The 18,578-nt window shown below is 32.2% G+C and overlaps 3 long non-coding RNA genes across 12 annotated transcripts; 2 read left to right on the top strand and 1 right to left on the bottom strand.

Annotated features, from left to right (window-relative positions):
• Positions 1-573: 573 nt before the first annotated feature.
• On the top strand, positions 574-2,867 carry LOC106343918. Of its 5 annotated transcripts, none has more exons than XR_001270055.1 (8): positions 574-969; positions 1,067-1,196; positions 1,320-1,400; positions 1,509-1,626; positions 1,728-1,842; positions 1,963-2,077; positions 2,208-2,392; positions 2,468-2,867. It is a non-coding gene; the product is annotated as an uncharacterized LOC106343918 (long non-coding RNA). The 5 variants fall into 5 exon arrangements; XR_001270053.1 differs by having other exon boundaries at positions 1,701-1,842; XR_001270052.1 differs by having other exon boundaries at positions 575-969; positions 1,724-1,842.
• A 2,743-nt stretch (positions 2,868-5,610) lies between these two features.
• LOC106344065 lies at positions 5,611-7,042 on the top strand. Of its 6 annotated transcripts, XR_001270100.1 has the most exons (4): positions 5,612-5,744; positions 6,194-6,303; positions 6,426-6,665; positions 6,749-7,007. It is a non-coding gene; the product is annotated as an uncharacterized LOC106344065 (long non-coding RNA). The 6 variants fall into 6 exon arrangements; XR_001270097.1 differs by having other exon boundaries at positions 5,611-5,744; positions 6,426-7,006; XR_001270099.1 differs by having other exon boundaries at positions 6,194-6,277; positions 6,426-7,007.
• Positions 7,043-16,112: 9,070 nt separating this feature from the next.
• Positions 16,113-16,692, bottom strand: LOC106294332. Its single transcript, XR_001260816.1, has 3 exons — positions 16,506-16,692; positions 16,298-16,372; positions 16,113-16,223 (listed from the first exon to the last, which is right to left on the bottom strand). It is a non-coding gene; the product is annotated as an uncharacterized LOC106294332 (long non-coding RNA).
• Between the last annotated feature and the right edge of the window lie 1,886 nt (positions 16,693-18,578).

Raw genomic sequence — 18,578 nt, 5'->3', positions numbered from 1 at the left:
GGAAAAACTTTATTCTTAGTTGTGGAGCAAAAACTCGATTTTGCGATTTTGGGATGAAAACTTTTGATTTTGATGCTCAACAAATTGGAGGAAAGAATCATATCATATCTTAATTTTTCTAGTTTTATCTTTAAAATTTAAGAACAAAAATAAATGAAATATTTTTTTCAATTAAATGAGCTAACCCTGGTACCAGCCCTAATCCTTGATTATAATAGGGTTAAAATAGGGTTGGGTTAAAATAGGGTTGGACTTATAATAAACAACAGAGGGCTCGACCCTAACCCTGTAGTTAACATCCCTACAGGTAGTATACAATACATTGAATGATAATAATCTATTACAGACTTACCTCTCTCCACAGGCCGCCACGTCAGCAAGGAGGGTTGAGCGTTTTTGGACACGTGTCCATTCAGAAACCAACTTAAGATGTTTTCTCCGCGAGTGATTTTTTTTGTAATAGATTGTTTTAGTCTGAAATATTATGGGCTTTCTGAACATTTGTCTACTCGGCCCATTTGTCTACTCGGCCCATTTGGTATTAGGGTTTAGCCGTTTCGGTCATCACATCTGTTGAAGCTTCAGAGAAAAATCAGTGAGGTTTTTGGATATTCCCAGTTTCCTCTGCATAACGTCTTAGTTCATCGCCTTTAGGCCAGATTAATCAAAGCGTTTATGTCTTTTTTCTCAACTCCTCCCACTCTCTGACATTCAATCGTCACTACCATCCTCTACTGTAACCGACTTGAGCTCCTCCTATAAATGGGTTCGTCGCCTTCGATGTACAGTCCCACAACCACAAAATCGCAAAGTTCACTCTCTGTCAAGCATCAACCACATCTATGGCGAATTCGTTTACCCCACTATTCAAAAACCGCCGAGGTCCGTTTTCTCAAGTTTTGGGAGGTTAAGAATGTGAAGAAAGGTGGCCAACTCATGGGCGCCGATCTCCTCCTGGTTGACGAGAAGGTAACAACGCCGAACCACCACCGTGTCTTTAGTTAACGATTATTACTAATATTTCCATTTAGATAGTTTAATTTTTCCATATTCCATTGGTAAACAGTCAACTCCAGTGAATGTGTGTGTTAGTCTGTTTGATGGCTTAGCTTTCGCATTTCATAGCAAATTGGACAGCTAAGGCTCTGAGCCAAAAGTTTTGGTGTTTACTAGCATAAACCCTCAGCTTGTAGGAGGTGAGAAATCTGAATATTTATAATCTCTCATGCATTAATCTCTACAATATTCTCGGCTGCATTGTATATATTGTGTTCTCATATTAACCTTTTTTTTAAATAATCAAACACCCTATTATGAAGGCCGGTTATTCGTCAACGGGACATCTGGAACCCATCTCTACTTTGACACTGAGCAGCTACCGGAATAGAAAACTATGAAAAGTAAGTATCTCTAATTTTAATAACAGATTACATAGTGGGTGGTTCATTAAATATCTTACCATATGATTTTCCTCACGTTTACTAAGCTACCACATTAAACCTCTTTAGATTGATTGGGGATGGCTCAGACCAGACACCCTCTTCATCAAAGTTACCTCACGCCCAGAAAATAGAACCACTCACCATATCTAAGCTAAACCAATATGTTATCACATCTGAGCCTCAGGTCAAATTTACAACACTCTCATGTTACTCTCGCATTTGTCACTTCTAATTGTAACTGTCTCTGACTTATAAAAGATTATTGAGTTTTTGGTACTCAGACAGATAAAGGATGGTGTTATATTGGATGCTCGAAATGTTCAACAAAACTACAGCGAGAGATTTCTTCTTTCACATGCCTTTTCTGTGATAAAACCAACGCTGTGGCGGCTGCCCTCATGTAACAAAGCTTTTGTCAAAATATCTGCAAATACTTAAGCTCTGCTATCCATGATATTATAGCTCCCTTCCAAATATTTCCTCACTCTACAATTCACTATATGTCTGTTACTCACTACAGGTACCGCGTGGAGCTGTCTGTATCAGACCTGAAGGATGATGCTGTTTTTGTGGCCTTTGATATGGAAATTGTAACGTTTACAAGCATTCGAGCATCTGAAGCTGCGCAGATTTTGGTATAGGTTCCTTCTTTCAAGCATTTAATTTTAACTAATTCTCTTACTTCTGTGTATAGCAATGAAACCCACCTTAATATTTATATTATATCAATGATTAAATTATGTTTTCACTTATCACTGAGTTCAGGGTACAAGTGTGAATTATCATGTATACAACGAGATCCCCCAGTTTCTCTGATACTGTGGGAAAAAAATTACATATTCCAGCTCAAGTTAGGCAAGTTCAATTTCACATCTAAGCACCAGACCTTCACCATACCCCGTATCATCACTGAGAAGCAGCGTCCACCACTCCCAGACTTTTTTATACATGTTGGTACCTAATACTGAGTTTTTTTCTACATCTCTTTGAATTATATATCATGTTAATCACTTTGATATCACCAGGGAGATGGACAGGACCCTAATGATGATGTGCCTGTGGAGAAACCGGTAGTATCTAATGGCTTCTGTTGGTTCTGTTAACACTTTGGTAGTGGTAGCAAGTGGTGTGGGAGCAGAAGGTGGTGAACCTACAAGTGCGAACCATCAGCCATCCTCATCTGTTGTTGCAGGATTAGTTTGCTCTGCATCTACCATTCCCATACTGACCCATACAAGAATCGAAAAAAGAAGTCCTGCATGGCATAGCTACAGTTGTCGAAGCAATATCCCCACTTACTATACTTACTAAGAAAAACACTATTTTATTTTTACATTAATGTCGTTGTGGCTGTTTGAACTATTTCTGCAAGTTTTATTATAACAAGGCTTTGTTTTTATTTTAACACATTTGCACTTTTATGAACTTACGTGCTTTCCAAGTTATATATTTTTCTGAAACAGGTACCAATGAAATGTCACACCTATATATTAAATACTTTTGATAAAGAAAAAAAATACATCGGTGAGTGGTGACCATACATTCTTTTCTGTTTTTGCATCAAGATATTTCATTTAGACAAATATCAAGCATCAGGATTTTAAATCAGGACCAAGGTCAATAGGACATAAATAGATTCATAAGATAGAAAACACAAAAGAAGCAAAGAACAAGTCTTATGCTAAAAGTTATTTGAAGCTTAGATAGAATTACTGCAGACGTGCACTTAATAAATCACTATCAAGCTGAAGCGGAGGAAGCCTCTGCTTCAAGGAGTTGCTTCACCTTAGTGATGTGGTCACTCATGGCTTCGTCCGTTGATTTCCCTTCAATGGCCTTCCAAGCGTCCCACTTGGCTCTTTCCTTCATGCTGAACATCCCAGGACGACTGGTGGTCGCTGACCATACATTCTTTGGACTTTAATAATTTCTCCGAAATCTTTAAAATAGCATAATATATAAACAATGATGAGCATCAGTCAAAACATGAAAACAATATATTTTATTGTTTTTCCTCATATGGTAAAATTTGCCTTTGTCAAAATTTGTCAAACAAAAGAACTTTCTTAACGATAAATCTTTATTTAACAAAATCAAATCTTTGTAAAGGAAAAATACCCCCTGAAATTTTATGTACAATAAAATTAGTTTACTATGAATTTACTAATAATGGACAGCTTCCCGCGCTACGTTGAACTCACCTCTAGCTATATCAGTTTACGCTGCTTACATCGTTGAACTCGAATAACAAACCACTTTTCTATTATGAGTTCTCACACCAAACAAGACGTTTAGAAGAAACTCCCCGGCGCACATTCCATATCAACGTTCACAGGCCCAACATACAACAATCTATCATTGATTTTCAGCTACCATCTATCACCGACCATCAAAGTAATTTTAATCTCAACAAGTGAGGGCATGTAATTCATGTTAACATACCATGAAATAGAACACCCCGACTTAATCCTGCTTATTCAAAGACAACCCAATATGTGATCAAATTACTAACAGCCGAAGACAATAACATAACTGATGATCTTCAGGTTACTCTTACCATCACAGACTACAACCAAAATACGACTGTAAGACTTGACTCTTACCATCACAGACTACAACCAAAATACGACTGCAAGATTTGACGTTAACCTTATCATCACCGATCTTCAGGGAATTAACAGGCCTCCAACTATAGAAGAAGAAAACGATACAGCACGGTATGCTTTGAAAATTACACAAATGGAACCTATCTATGCTCTTTTACTTGCGGCCATAGTTTACATTTCCGTTGCATTGATCAATGGCTTCGTACAAACATAAGTTATCCCATATGTAGGGAAAGTCACTATGATTCAGCGTTATTACAATTTATAAGGGAGTTTCTTATGTTCCAATTTTCAGTTTCATTTACATACTGTTTTTTATTTTTCGTTTTAATTTTCAAACAAAAAATATAAATGTTTTACCACATTTCCCAATATATATTTTCCATTACCAGAATTAGTTTCATACCAAAAATCAAATAAGAAGTTACACACGTTTAAATTCAGATTACTCTCTAAAATAAAATTTTAAATGTCGTTCCTTCTATATACTGTCCACATGGTACTTAACAGTATAAGTATGTTTTTTAAATAAAACATCAACTTTACTTTATGTTTGAATTCAAACTATAATAACTTTGTTACGACTATCTTCTTTTTATTCTACTTTTATTGAATCGATTAGTCACAACCACTTATGCTATTCCACTGTGCACTAAGCAACTTCGAAACAAAGCAATACACTACAGTAGCTAATCACTATCAAATGGATCGAAAAAATCTCATTTTCTTTCAAACATATTTTTCAATTTCATATTTTTTGAACATATTTTCTTCACTGAAAAAATAAATGAATTGTAAATTTATTTCATAAAGATAAGTTTACTCACTCCTGAGAGCTCCCTCGCGCTGACACGTGTCCGAGAAGTATGAAGCTCATTGTTTCATTTACTTTACTTGGAAATCGGATGGGCTTATATATCGTTAAGCGTATATTTGGTTTGGTCATTTTATGGGCTTCGTTGGGCTTCATGTTTTATCCAAGTCTTCGATCCCGGTAGCAAGTTAGGCTTATCGTCTCCAAACCAAATTTTAGGGTTCGCAATCCTCTTCGATCTCCAACAACGACGATGTTCATATGCGCTCACCACACCAACAATGGAGGATCTCCGTGTGTCTCTTCAATCAGCTAGACATTCTTTCCTACAAACCGTTACGGGATGCTTTGATTCATCTTCATTAATGACCGTCTTAACTCATTCGGCCACTCCAAGCACGTTTCCTCATTCATTGCATCTTCCCTTTGTACAAGGAGGTGAATCTACAGCTACAAAAAGGTTAGCTTTCATCATGTGATCATCATTCTCACAATCCTAATAATGGAGCATTCAACGATTCCAGTTTTTTGTTTTCAATTCTTCTTGCCTGATCTCTTTTTTTTTGGTTATGTGAGTGTTAGTTGTGTAATTTATCATATCATGTTGTATTACAATAGCAGAGTCTTTCCTACGGCTTCAAGTTTTTAAGGAATTGATATCAATCTCGCTTATGGATTTCAGACTTACGACTACCACTTGTATTTATTTGCAGCGATTAATTTGTCTCTTAATTTTATCATTAAAACTGTAAATAAGGGAGTTTGACCGCTGGATATGAAGGGTCTTTAAAAAATACGTGTTTGCGGAAGGGGAAGAAGATTCTGGAGGAGAAATTGATAAGTTTGAAGTCAAGCTTTCTAGAAGAAAGAATTGGATCACAGGTTAGTCTAAACTTCATGAATAATATGCGTCTGGGATTTTATCTCTCTTTGTGGGACATGTTACTTTGCTCTCTAAGCAGTATAAGTAAAACTTTGAAGCATAGATTTTTTTTGGTTATTGTGATTTCAGCCATCTGTTCTTCATATTTTCTTTACACATTTTTCATTCTAGAATGGAGACTTTAATCAGATCAAACAAATCAACCACACAAATTTTGTAGATATTGTTTTGTTGTAGCATTCGTTTTACTCTGCACTTGAAGTTGTGATGCTGGTTGCTACCTCGCGATCGCGATTAAACTACGATTTCACGACATCGTTTTTATGCCATACGCCAACTTAGACTGAGATGGAAACTTTCATTTGCTTAAAGGATTAGGTCTTCAAACTTCATATCCTGTTTATATCTTTGGTATCTTCGTTTCCAGAAATTGATGTTTCTCATTCAGATGGCTTTGTCTGGGTGTCAATTGACTGAATGGAATAAGCAGTCTTCTGCAAAGGAGGTCATGCACAGGACTCAAAAGAGACATGTATGTTCATTAAAGAAACAATCAAGGTTTCATTTCTTACTCTTGAGTAATTTGGAATAAATATTGCAACTGGATCTTTGCAATTTTTCCTCTAAACCTGATCTCAAAGTTTTGTTCTTTAATAAATTTTCTTTTCTTTTGTGCTAAGCACATACTCCACTACTGCACGCACAGGTTCACATGTAAGGCTTTGACCCACAGCCACTGGGTGGCGCCGGTCCATCAGCAGCGCCGAGCTCAAAGGTCCTCTGTTTTTATGTTTATTGTCATCATATATCATTTAAGTATTTGTGTTTGAGTCTCATGATCATATGTTTTCTCCAAACCAGGCAGTTAAAAGATGTGAGTTGAAGTATGATCATGAACGTATATGACTTGATAGATTTTGGTAATAAGTTAATTTGGATGGCTGACACCTTCCTTCTTTTGGCACACTTCTGAATGATTTTAATTTGTAACTGATGGAGGTAGGCCAATGAAGTCAAGAATCTAACGTTTGTCACTTAGGAAGACCGCTAACGACTTTGACGAAGTTATCAGGTAATAATTCTTTTCGCCATGACATGCGTTGGTGGAAGGAGGAGGATTCTGCATCATCTTCTTTGCTTCAAGTTTTTTCTTTGGTTTGTTTCAGAGTCAAGGAAAACTTCAAAGTTGTGTCCCTCTATTTATTTTTAAGTCGTTGTACGATTTATTTTTTTAATGTTATGCAAAACTATTCATAATATTAATAAATTTAAATAACTGATAAAATAATTTAATAGCATATAACCCAAATATATTAGAAACTATGTTAGGATCTTCTGTAATTAATTACTTAAGTAATTTAAATCAGTTACTTAATTATTGTAAGTGAATAAATTCTATAGTCTTATATATTCATACATAAACAGAAAATTATTATAAATATGTTTTAGTCACACTGCAACATACTCATATAAAACTTTCATATAACGCAAACAACTTTGATGAAGTTACACATCTATCAGAATTCTGGGTTAGTTACATATGTTTTAGTCACACTGCAACAATACTCATATAAAACTTTCATATAACGCAAACAACTTTGATGAAGTTACACATCTATCAGAATTCTTGGTTAGTTTCAATAGCATTTACCTATTTTACGTTATATTTTATTATTTATTCTCTTCTTCAATGTCATATTTGTCTAATATAAACCGTTACAAAATGCAATCATCCAGAGGGCAATCCATTCAGACAAATGATAATCACTAAAACCACATATTCATTCTTAAGAGTCTAAAATATAGCAAAATACATTAAACCAACCACTTATAGATTCAATATTATGAAAAATACAATCAGAAGACCACGTAAAGCTAACATACACAGCAACTTCTTAATATGTACAAACATTAAAGTAAAATGTAATAAATTTAATCTACATAATCCCTCTACGCCTAAAGATTCTTAACAACTATAAAGTTTTTATACATTTTTCTTGCAGATGCTAACATAAACACACACAAAAAAATACACAATAATATTGTTATATAAATCATACGTAAGTTATATTCCGCACATTAAATTTAAAGGAAAGAGTCCATTGAATTACTTAGAGACTAATTGGAAACAAACGTTATAAATAGTTTTAAGTGAACCAAAACATGTAAACAATTCAACCAATTAAAAAATTTAATTAATTTTTATTCATTCTGCTCTTCATCTTATATATAATTTTCAATAACAAAAAAATGGATACAAAAATTTTTGGATCGCGTAAAAAAAAACGTTTAATAATTTAAAATTAGATTATATTTGTCTATAGCTTCTTATATTTTTATAATAGATTATAAAATTTATATATTAAAATAAACATACTAAATATATAATCAAAATTATAGTTTAAACAAAAAACTCGGGCGTAGCCCGGGCCGACCTTAGTTTAATATAAACATTTGTTATTAAAAAAACATCTAATGATAAGAAATAATTTTCTTCTTTATTACTTTTAAAAACAAATATTGTAACTAAGCTTACTTTGGGTAATATATTTGTTGTAGAAAAAATTAAGATATTTGTTAAACAAATATGTTTTTTTCAATAGGAAAGTTTGCATTTTTGTACATTTTTTATTTTTCATTTTTTGATAAACAACAGTTTGGTTTAGTTTTTTAGACTTAAAATTTGCAATTCTCTCTTTTCTTTTTTAAAAGTTTGTTTAAAAAAAAATTAATTTTTTATTAGTGGTATATTTTTTACGGAAAACTAAGGAAAGATTACTACTGTATATTTAATTGTCTAAATAACTTTTTGTTTTGTTTTAGATGATGTCTAAATGCTGACAAAAGTACTGACTAAATTCAACATCTATTTAAAAACGCACTTATAAAAAACATAACTATTTTAGTTTTTATTAGCGGTAGATTTATACGGAAAACATAATAAAAGATTACTAGAGATTATTTTCTGGTCTAAATTGTTTTTTTTTTTTTGTTTTTTAGATACTGTCTAAATTACAAAAAGTACTGTCTTAATTCGACATCTATATATACCGTTACAGTCGTAAATTTAGCAAACCTAATAATTAAGGGAATATAATTGTCTTTCTCTCTTTATTATTGGTCTCTTTTTGCTTATGATAAATCAATTATAAAAAACATTATTGACTCTAACCATCTATGGGCAGGAAGGAAACTGACATCTAAAGTGGACAGGGAAATTCTCTTCTTCTAATTATGTGTAAAAAAAATAACATACTCTCTAGAATTTTTAATACATGATATTTTAGAGATAAAAATATTTAAAATTAAATAATATTTTCAGTTTTAGTGTAAAAGTTATTATTTTTTATGTTATAGAGTCACTTGTATTATGTAGTCTATTTTACTATTGGTTGAATTATGTTTACATTAATAATTAATAATATTTTTAAAAAATATTTAAAACAAATATTTTATTAATCTATATGCATAATTCTAAAGTTTAAAGGTAGCTAGTTACTAAGAACGTGTGTGAATGTACTTTCACCGAATGTCTTCCGATTTTGAGGATTCTTTACATTTCGAAGTTGAATATATGTGTTGCAAAAGTAATATTTTACTGTACTAGTTTAATGATCAATGACTATTTTTCATTTTTTTCCTGAGTGTTAATCTTAAATCCGATATCTTTTTTTTTTCTTTGACAAATCACTATTCCGATCAGTTTATGGAGGTTCTCGTCTTCTCGATAGTTAAGTTGAGTTTCTTACTCGGAAAAGATATCAATCTTTGCTTCAGGATATTAAGGCGGAAATCCTTGAGGATATGAGATCGAGATGATTGGTTAAGTGGAGGAGAGTTGGTGCAGACTCAGATTAGCCTGAGTTTTTTTGTTGAAAGCGTTCTAGCGAAGTTTTGTGTCTATCTCCTTGAAGCTTCTTACCAGACTTCATCTCTAACGTGAAAATGTGGAATCTTACACAACTGTCAGCGAACACGGAAAGGAGGAGCGGTCAAGCGGTTCAATTAGGCGAAGAAAAATATCGATTGTTCTCGGTCCGGTAGACTTTCCGGCGAAACCAACAGCACTCTCTTTGTATCCTCAACTTCCACATAAGGGTACACGTGTCGTTTATTCGTCAAAGTTTATTACCAAGAAACATGTGTTTTATTGTATCCTTATCTTTGTTTATTTGGACTTCGACTGGGTTTAAAGTATGTATGGGATGGATTGTAACTGCTTGTAAATTTTGTGTTTTAACTCAATTAATGATAAAACTGTTGACAAAAAAACAAAATAAAACAAATAACATAACTTCTGATTAAATAAACTAGACATGGTAGAGACTCTTTAGACCAGCCACAATGCCATTCTGATTCAATATTTCGGTTTCCTACTTTTTTCTAAAAAATATATACCAATTTATACAAATATATTTACAAATATAAAAGGATATTCCAATCTTAACATAATAAAAGAATTGCTATTTAATTTAAAATAATAGATGTAATTCAACATACTAAAAGTAAATATTTGAAATATACAAATTATTATATGTGAAATCACATATCTTTAAGATGAGAACATAATGATACATAATATATTTTCATTATACATATAAATTACAAAATAACTTAAAACTTATAAACAAAGAAAAAACATATTTATCATTTGTTATAATTTAGACGTTGAAGGTATTTGCCTGCTCTGTGGTTTACATCAAGAATCAAGAGATCATTTGTTTTTCGAATGTGTTTACTCTGCAGAGGTTTGGAGAAAATGTTTGGTTCACTTAGGCGTTTCCAACGCACAAAATGTTATTGACTGGTAGTCTGTCTTTCCCAGGGATAGACTACTCAAACTGGTTATTCTACATATATGGCAAGCTTGCTTGTATGAAATTTGGAAGGAGCGGAATTCACATTTCCATCGGGGAACAACAACCCCACCATTAAAAATCTCTGAAGTTGCTATTTGTATAGCAAGGTCCAAGGATATTGCTCTGAAGAATTCAGGAAGGAATTTGGGAAGTGAGCTTCTTCCTTTCTGGTCTGTGGTCTAACTCCACTCTCTTGCTTCTGCAATCACTCCATTGAAGATGATTCAGTGTGCTTTATCCTTCCATCTCTTGTCTTTTAAAAGTTGTATTGTTTGTTTCTCTTTCTTGTGTATTTTTGTACTTTCTTTTTTAATATGAAGGCTCTTTCAAAATTTTTTTTTGATTATCTTTAATTAAAAACAAATCACAATCTCCTATATATTAATTGAGTATCATTTAAAAAGTTGTAACCTATATTTTGTACTAATTAAAAAAGTGACATGATGATGTGTCACTTAATTAGGATGTCAATTTAGCTTGCTGATAGCATAAAATCAATTGAATAATTCGTAAGTCCAAAATCCAATTGCTAGGAAACCTTATATCCAGGTTGATACCCTAATTTTCTCTCTCGAAGAGTTCTCCGCCGCTAAGACCCTCATTTTCAGATCTGCCACTGCCTCCCCGGTGGTTTGGCTTCCGCCACCGACGGGGGATGCTCTTTCTCCTCTTTCCCTTCCGTGTCATGTGGTGTCTTGTTCTCTCCTCTTTAGCGACGTCTTTTTCACCTCTTCTCTCTTTGCAGTGTCCTCTGTTTGTGGCGTTGACAGTTTCGGTGATTCAGTTTCCGGTGTTCTTTGTGGAGGCTAGAGCAAGGAAGGTGTGTTTGGCTCCTTTTTCGGTTAAGTCTTCAGTTTGCTCCATTCTCGCTGGTGATTGTCCGGCCAGATCTGTGGAGTGTACTTGGAGTCTATAAAGAGAAGTCTCTGGTTGTTTCCAGATCTAGTTTTGAGTTTTGTATTCCTCTGCAGTGTCCAGTTGGTGGTGGTCTCTGTTGACCGTGGTTCTCTTGGATCTTTGAAGTTTGACCTTCAGTGTTGAGATAGTGAAAATGGAAATCCACGGGTCTCCCTTAGAATCTCCTTACGGGATGGTTTTGGTGGTGTTGGTGGAGCTACGTCTCTGACCTTACTGACTTAGTTCTTTGGCAACGGAATCATTATGGCCTTTTCATGTGTGGCGGCTTAGGTTCTTTGTTTCCATTCACCAATGTTCAGACCTTGTTGTTGGTAGTTGGTTTGAGTTCTTGTTTGTAAGCATGGTGCTCATTCTTAAGATTGCTTTGCTTTTGTAACTCGTTGTAGTTCGCTGGCGTTTATTGGTTGGGTCATGTGTTATCCGACTTCGCCGCATTCGGAAGTTTTATGAAGATCAATAGGTCTTTAACTTTCTGGTTTGGGAAGCCATGGGTTCTTTGTGTTGGAGTGGTTACAAGCATCTATGTTCGTGCTTTGTGAGTTGGACTCCATCTCTCTCACTCTCACAATCTCATGACTTTTTTGGGTTTTTGAATTTACTTTCCACCCACATGTGTATGGGATTATTAGTCTATAGATGCATACTGGTGTCTTTTACTTTGAGTTTTTGTTACTGGCATGTTTGGTCCAGGATTGTAAGGATACTTTTGATTGAATACCAAGTGTTAGAAAAAACAAGGAAACCTTATATTATAACAAGCGTGTATTTTAGGCATATGATTTATGGTATACGATAAGCTAAGCAAAGTGGTAAACCAAACTCTAGCATAAAATTAAAAAAAAAAAAAAATGTCATTCATTTATGATGAAAGACACAAAACGTGTTTAAGTATATTCATACGTCGTCCAATACAAATACAAAATAGTATACTAAAGTTTCAACATAAAACCTCGGTAGCCTAACATATATAATCACGCTTTTCCATTATGGAATCATATATAAACGATGATGTAAATATGGAATATTTGATAATCCTATATAATCATATATAAACGGTGATATAATCTGTGAGTTTTTAAGTCTTTGATAATCCTATATAATCATATAGGGGATTAATGTTCTGTATATTTAGTGTTGGAAAATAGAAGAAGGTATCCAATTTTGTATTGTTGATGTTGGTTTTCTGTGGAAGTTATCTTTTAATTGAACCAAACAACATTCAAAGAAAATTTTGGTCGGTATAACATATTAATCTTCGCAAACCAGTATACACACTTCGAAGAAAAGTAATTTAGTTACGTGTTTTCCTTATTAGATCAAACAATTAAATGTTATTTCTTTTTTGCACACCCCAATTAAATGTTATTAACTTAATACTCTTATGCTTAAATATCAAATATAATTGGCTTGATACACAATTCGGTATGAGGTAAATATAGAAAATTTATATTTAAGATGGAAAAACTTTGAAACCAAGCCAAGAATTGATAATATATTTTGGGGGAGTTAAATTTTTTTTATAATAATTGGTTTTCGTATTAATTTACTAGTTTATGGTAATTATCAACGACGTTAACCTAACAACAAATAATATATATACAATTAGATATCGGTTTTAATAAAACATTATGAAATTTCAGTTTTTAAATAGACCATTTTTTACTATTTAAAATAATTAGTAAATATATTAAATTAATAATAATAATAATAATTTTAATAAAATAAAAATAAGATGAATTAGGAATCCATAATATTATTAAATAACAAAAATTATTAGTACATGTATTTTTTTTTTTTTGATGAAATTTTAAATTTATTGATCATCAATGAAAAAAATAGTTATGTTCAAAGGACTAAAGGCTGAAAGTGAACAAGAACTCTATGATCTATGTATGTGTTCTGTACCACTCTTGCATAAGCTCCTCTCATGTGTTGCTTCTCTCGATATCTGGTAGCTAAAAGCCGATTGCGTACAGTTTTATCAATAATCTTCGCCAATTGGTGGTGTTGTCTAGGTTTCTTGAGATGTCTTCTATCATTCCTTTCTCTCCATATCATATATATTGTAGCTTGAAACACTAACCTCAATAGAATGTAGCCAAGATAGCTGAAACTATGTGTTGTTAAGTGGTCAAGCGTGCTTACCCAATCAGGATCAGGAGGTCTTCCCAGTAGCGTGCCCACAACTTCAGTCCATAGAGTGTAGGTATATGGACAGGCAAAGAACATATGGTCCCTTGTCTCGTTTGGCTCTCCACAAAACAGACATCCTTGCACCTGTTCCCAAGTTCTCATACAGTCACCTGTTGACAATCTATTGTACATGTATTTGTCAACGAAAAAATAAAGTTATGTTTTGTTTAATTTGATGAATATGAAAAAAACAAATTTAAACTTAAAACAAAAATATTAAATTACTAAAATCAACATTTTAAGTATGAAAATCATATCAATAAAAATAAACTACATATATAATATTAATTATGCTATATAATTGACATATAAATATGCAACTATATATTAGTTAATCGGTTTATTCTGTGTATTCGGTTTGCTCGGTCTAGATACCAAACCATATCCATATACCTCGGATTCTTAAAAATAACATCCGTTCAGTATTATCAACTTTAATACTTTTTTTTTGCGGTGAATACTTAGGGCCTGACTGGTTCAAACACAGCGGTTGCGGTTGCGGGAGTTTGCAGATGCGGGTGGTTGCGGTTTCTAACGGTTTTAAGAGATTTGTACGACTGGTTTAGAGATTTGTACGATTGGTTCGAAATTGGTGTGTTTGCGGAATGGTTTAACTACCAAATGCAGCAGCGGTTAAATAATAAATTAACAATATTTACATTTTATATAATTATAAAAAATATCAAAAATCATAATATTATAATAAATATGAAAATTATATTTAGAAAGTTATAGTTTTAAATTTTTAATATTATAGAAAATATTTTTATTTTAAAATTTAATAATATTAATTAAAATACAATAGATATATTTTAGTATTTTTATAATTCTAATTTAAATTTTTTATTGAATATTTATATTTTTGTATTTATATGGTTTTTGGAAAAAAAAAGAAAATTTTTTTATCCTCCCGCAACCGCCCGCAACCGCAAACGCTAGGTGGAACCAGCTTTTGATTTTAAGAGGTTCGAAGCGGTTTGAAGCGATTTGTAGCGGTTTGTATGATTGTTTTGAAACGCTGTCAACCGCTAGCAACCGCAAAAGCTGTGTTTGCGGATTGTAGCTGGGAAACCAGTCAGGCCCTTAGTTATAGGTGCTTACGTAAATGTAAATGTAAATGTAAATATGCATATGTATGTGTATGTAAGTGCAAATTTTATAACACCTATTTCTATTTAGACCATTTTTTGTATTAAAAATATATAAAAGAACAACCAAGTCAGTTTCAGCAGAACAACCATGGAGGAACACATAAAGCTCAGAAAATATTCTTCAGGTTAGTCAACTAATCCTTTCACGTTTTTTTTTATCAATGGAGATATTAGAGTTAGAGTTTCAACCGCAAGATAACAGTTTTGTAGCTTAATATAGTTGAGATTACACGCTCATGCTCGTATACTGGTTTTTTACGGAGAACAAAAATATTATAAGTGAAATATATATATACTAGTGTGTTGATCCCGTACTACGTACGGGAAACAATCTTATTTTTTTTATAAATTCAACATATATTTTGAACGTGTATTGACAATACACTTTGGGTTAAAAAGATATTAACTCCACGTATATTGTCATACCACTTTTATTGGGTGTCAAGAGATACCGAAGAGTGTTAATTTATATTTGCATAAAACATAAATTATGGACAATATATCGAGAAAATTATAACAATTACCTCAATTGCGTCCCAGCACCACCACCGATATATCATCTTCACGTTTCTTAACGGAAACATAAGCTGTCTTTCTTTTGTCACATGACTATAAATCAATGAAAAAACAATAACAATGAAACAACCGAAGTAAAAGTGGTAAAACATTCACTTTAGTATTTCTACACAAGGTCTCATTTCTTAACTCTATTTGTGCGACCTTGTTGTTTCTTCGTCTTCATGTAATGTTTACTAGTATTACATTCTAAATTCGAAAACACTATTTTGAGTCAAATTTAAGTTAGAGTATTAAATCTGAAGATAAATATAAATAGTTCTGAATGAAAATAAGTTTAGATATATTTATGTTTTAGCTTTCCATAGGTTATCAAAAAGAAATTTAACTCTTTTTTTTTTTGAAAAAACAAATCCATAAAAGATAGTGAAATTTTTATTTAGATAGTGACAAACTATAAAACATAAAATATGCAATTTCTTTGTATTTATAAAGGATATAATAAATTTGTTTGTCAAAATAAAATAAAAGGGATTAATTTCAGAACTTGGTGATATGCAAATTTAAATCACATGACATTTGTTCCGTTTTTGTTTTCTATGTACATGTTACAGAACTAATTAGCTTTATCATCCACACTTTTATAAACTTACTTCTTCTACTAAAAGCCATAAATTATATGTACCAAGGAAAATATAACAACTTTCATTATCCATAAACTTACTTGAACAATTGACCTTAATCATGTTAGGTAGTTCCCACCGCAGCACCAAAAACTATTTTCACGTTCCTCAGTGGTATTATGGTCCAGGTTTTCTTTTTCTCTATAACCATTATAAACCTAATTTTTTCGAGAGGAAGCATTAAAACACCAAAACAAATTCTGGTAAGCTGAAAAAATTGTCAAATACTCACGTTAGTATTTCAAATCGAGTTAAGGTCTGGTGTTTGGAATCTCTGTATACACATCTAAATCTGTTGCCCCTTGGTCTTCTTAAGCATAAACCAATGAAATAGAAACACATATTTGTAAATAGTCAAATCCTTTTTGTCAAAGAAAGAGAAAGAAGTAATCTACATCCAATATACATTATATAATATAGTCATATATACTTACTATTACCTTGACAATGATTTTGATTTCCCATTTTTCTGGAAGAACTAAGCTCTGAATCAGGAGAAAACTCCATTGGTATCTTTATTGTGAATCATGCAAAAAAGAAGAAGAGAGCATTAAGTTAAGAAGAAGATAACATTGAATCGATTACCAAAAAAAAAAAAGAAGATAACATTAAATCTGGATTTTTTTTAGGAAAAATATAAACATGTATCTGTTTTCTTTTGCTACATTCAAAACCCAAAAGAAAAAAACAATTCGAGGAGGAAGATGAAACTGTTGAAAAAAAAGAGCGAATAGAAACAAATTAGTTGACTGAAAGTTATATATACATAAGAATAAACAGTTCGAAACGTGCCATGATATAGAAGTTATGATGATATCTTCACTTTTGGACGTGGAAAATTCAGGGATTTAGATTTTGCAGTTTCAAAAAGTATGCAAGGGATTTTGAGGTTGTTTTATTTGTTTTTTAGGTTTACCCAATTGCTGAAAATTCTGAATGTATTTAATTAATTATTGTGAAAACAAAAGGTTATTTTTTTTAGAAACTGTAAATGACACATGCCAATCAGAGAATTGTTAAATGACTTGTGTTAGTTTATATTTAGACTCCAGAAAAATAGGAGATGTAAAGAAAAATTCATAAAAAATTTTGATAACGTGTTTTACCTGATTGGATCGTAAAAGGTTGGTTATTTGTCTTATTTTCAAACTTCAATATTTTGATAACGTGTTTTAGTTTTATGTATTTTTCATTTAAAAAAAAATAGATTTTCCACATGTCAACTTTAGATTGGTGATGCGACTTGCGCTTTAGTATATAAGAAATATTACACGTGAGACACAAATTTGGAAATATACTTTTCTAATAAAGCAATTTTAGTATGAGAAATATTTTGCAAGCGACACGTCAACATATTAAAATTCAAGTGATTGTGAGCATAACATATGTCAATGTATATGTGAACAATGTTTTTATGTAAATACCAATATATATATAAATACATTTTAAGAAAAAATAAAGCTCCTATAAAATAGAGACCCCAAAAAATGTTTCAAATTAATTCTCACAAGCCCGTTTCTGTCTGCGTGCCAAGATTTACTGTGGGAAAAAAAATACCGCAAACAATGACATGAAATGTAGGTAAATATAAACTAGCTTTATTTGTTAAGTATACTTGGTATGTGCTTAAGTCATAAGACCTCCATTGACATATGTTTAGTGTTTGCTTAAAAAAGAGGAGCAGATAGTGAGAGTTGCAAAGTTCAAGGTCAATCAAAGTAGTCAATAATAACTTCAACTGAAACAAAGAAAGAAACTACATATAAATGTGAGGAGATATTGACAGAGAACAACGTATAAAATAAGCTGAAAGAAATGGAAATGCATTTGTCGTTTCATTCTTGTACAAAGACGGATTATTATGGTTCAAGAAAAACCAAATAACAAGAAAGCAAATTGTTTTGAGAATCCGAACAACGTTTGTTCTGAGTTCTCTTTATTTTTTTAAAAAACCTGTTCTTAACGTCTGTTCTGAATTGTGCACTTTCTTCTTGAAATATTCCTTGTTGACCCATATTATATGCTTAGATTATAATTGGAAAATATTTTGTATTCAACTATATAACTGATTTTGGCATTTTAATTAAAATAATTACAAAATGAGCACAACCTGCTATATATGCTGCATCCTTTTCTCTTTATGGTTTAAGATATTAAATATTGGTAAAAATGATCATCATAAATAGCTAATGTATCTAAAGTGTTATGCCAAAGATTAAAGAAGGTTTTTCTGTAAACCCAATCATCTTTTGTTGCTGGAATACAGATCACAGATAATATCTTGATAGTTCATGAGATTTTCCACGCGCTGAGAACAAAGCCAGGTGGAAGAGTACGTAAGAGAATGGCCATAAAAACAGATATGAGTAAAGCATATGATAGGATAGAATGGTCATTCATTGAGGCTGTCATGCGGAATATGGGTTTTTCATAGATATGGATTGATTGGATTATGAGATGCATCACCTCGGTCAAGTACAAAGTTCTCATGAATGGAGAGCCAAAGGAAAATA

Source organism: Brassica oleracea, chromosome C5 (genome assembly GCF_000695525.1).
Source record: "Brassica oleracea var. oleracea cultivar TO1000 chromosome C5, BOL, whole genome shotgun sequence".
Classification (NCBI taxonomy): domain Eukaryota; kingdom Viridiplantae; phylum Streptophyta; class Magnoliopsida; order Brassicales; family Brassicaceae; genus Brassica; species Brassica oleracea.
The sequence above is the reverse complement of the archived record's forward strand: the minus strand, read 5'-3'. Positions and strand labels throughout refer to the sequence as shown.